Source organism: Octodon degus, unplaced genomic scaffold (assembly GCF_000260255.1).
Source record: "Octodon degus isolate 3935 unplaced genomic scaffold, OctDeg1.0 scaffold00361, whole genome shotgun sequence".
NCBI lineage: Eukaryota > Metazoa > Chordata > Mammalia > Rodentia > Octodontidae > Octodon > Octodon degus.
The window spans coordinates 407,882-410,539 of NW_004524937.1; the positions used below are offsets into that span (position 1 = coordinate 407,882).

Genomic DNA, 2,658 nt, shown 5'->3' on the forward strand with positions numbered 1-2,658 from the left:
CTGAAACAGAATCCACACAGATGACAGGCTACAGTTGGAGAAGAAATCCATTGTAGCAACCACCACATTTGAAAAGGATTACTCGGAAGCCATTTGGGAAAGACATTTAGCAATCAGCCTCTCTCAGAATCATGTATCATGAAACAGCTATGCTTCAGATCTCTGGGGTCCTCCTACAATAATAACTAGCTGGGAGAGAGCCATGAAATGCAGGCACCAAGAAAGAGAGCCAGATAAACACAGGCTCCCTTAGAAGCTTAAGCTCAGGCAAGGAAAGACACAAAGGTCACGTCATGCACGGTGGGAAGGCAGGCCCATCCTGTGTAATTTTTGAGAAAGATAGGTCAGAAAGAGCTAGCTTTGAGTCTAGCAGACTGCTTTGGCATCCCACACACTGCCATGCTGACGACAGCCACCATGAAGCTCAGTGGTATGCTTGCTTTTCCACTGTGCCAAAGTGATTAGGAATATACACCAGCTCAGATAGTTGCCACATCCTGGAATGCGTGGACAGAGGGGTTTGGTGGAAGGGATCATCTCACAAACACACAGATCATAAAAATAAGTCAAGAAAGCCATGACTAGGGGCATGTGAGGACATTGGCAGGAGGTATGTATGAGATGGATTTGCAGAGGCAAGGAATTTTTGGAGCCACAAGCCTAAAACCTTCTGGAGCGCATAGTTAGACTAAAGCCTTCTGGGCCACAAGGCACAGTAATAACAAAATGCATTGCCTTAAGGAGTGAATGTTCCAATCTTTGCCTTGTCATATTCCTTTATCATTTAAATTAGTGTCGAGGTCTGTTTTTTAACAGACCTTTCTTATCATTGCCTGGTCTTCTCGATGTCTTTTGCATGAGCCCCTGCCCAGATGTCTTGCTTTGGTTTTTTTATCCTTTTTTTTTTTAATCCTTCCCACAGAGTCTGCTGTTGTTGGAGAGTTTCTCACACTGAGGGGCTTGTTAATGACAGTCCCGCTGGATGCTCTTGGATATGGATTGGACATTGATTTTAAGTAATCACTGAGTAATCTTTAATCCTTTTGCACCACACTATGGTCATGAACTGTGACAAGGGTACATAGAGGGACACAGAAATTGGGAATGGAGTGATTACAGTCCTGGGGTGGCCACAATTGATTAACTGTGTCCAGCAGGCTGCAGCATTCATACATAAATCATAAATATAGAAACAAAATAGGGCTTAGTGACTCACTAAACTCTCCCCACATCTGGATTCCAATACTCCAGTCTCTGGGAAGAAACCATTCATTTAAACACATGTATAATTTTTACACTCATTTTTCTTTTGCTTTTGCTTTTAGAGAGGTTATGAGGTTATCTTTTTTCCTTTTTTTCACTTTATTTTTATTTTCTTTTATCTAATTCTATCAATTTTCTTTTTCTTTTTTTCTTTTTTAAGAATGCAATGTTTTTTTATTCACCAGCAAACTAAAAGCTCATTTCTGGATGTTTCTTTCTTACATATACTTCATTTGTTTTAGGAAAAAGCAAAGACCTATAAGTGGCAATCACCTAGTCCTCAGACTCTGATCCATCTTTATCTTGACTAATCTGGGAGTATCAGAGTTCGTAAATCTCTTTGTCAGATGCAACCACATGAAGTCAATCATGAAGATTATTCTTTTAAAGATACTTCTTGGTAAAATATTTCAAATACCTTTTGGAGGGCCGGCCAAATAGCTCAGTGGATTATAGCACCTGCAAGCAGGCGCAGGGGTGAGGGGTTCTATCCCCAGGCCTACCATGCCAGCCCTGCTCCTGGGGCACGCTGAAACGGCAACTGAGACTGGGCATAATGGCGTGTGCCTGTAATCCCAGCGTTTGGGAGGCTGAAAAACAGAAGGATCACTATGAGTCTGATCCATGTAGTGAGACCCTGAATAGCTTGTAGATCCTTCCCTAAAATACAAAACAAAAAAAAACCCTTTTGGAGAACTGTTTCTCAGAAACAACTATGATCTTATTCTCGAACCGTTCAATGTGAACAACATTCCCAAGGTTTCCAGTTTTTCCATTGATTTTAACCTTCTCCCTCAAAAGCTGTTCAAAATTTCCAGAATCAAAACTTCCATCTTCTACTGAATGGATAAGGTCCAAATTAAACTTCCAGGTTGGCCTCTTAGTTTCATCTTTTGGCGCCATCTTGACAGCAGTGGGACGATCAGAGAGCTACTTTTTCATTCAAACCTTTACCTCGCTTTTCTCTCTTCTCCCTCATCTTTTAGTTTGCAAATATTATTTTCTCACTCTTTCCTTTTTGACTCCTGCACTTTTATTAACATTAATCTATAGATATTTACTTGACTCTATGTGATTAATGTTGAATACTTTTCTATTGTTATTCATTATATAGTTGTAATAAGTATTTATGGTATATCAATATTTGGATTGTCATCATATCTATAATATTAGTGCAGATCTCTTTTCTATTGTTCATAACAGTAAAATCATATAGCAATCATTGATTCTTTTTTTTTTCTTTTTTTTTTAATAGTTTTTGTTTTTTGAGACTGGGTCTTGCTATGTAACCAAAGCTGGCCTTTTTTTTTTTTTTTTTTAGTGGAACTGAGAATTGAACTCAGGCCCTTGCACTTGCCAGGGAAGCGCTTATTCCACTGAGCCATCCTCCCAGCC

The 2,658-nt window shown here is 39.5% G+C and overlaps 1 pseudogene; it reads right to left on the bottom strand.

The window, feature by feature from the left end:
- Nucleotides 1-1,536: 1,536 nt before the first annotated feature.
- LOC101578378 lies at nt 1,537-2,166 on the bottom strand (annotated as a pseudogene).
- Nucleotides 2,167-2,658: the final 492 nt, after the last annotated feature.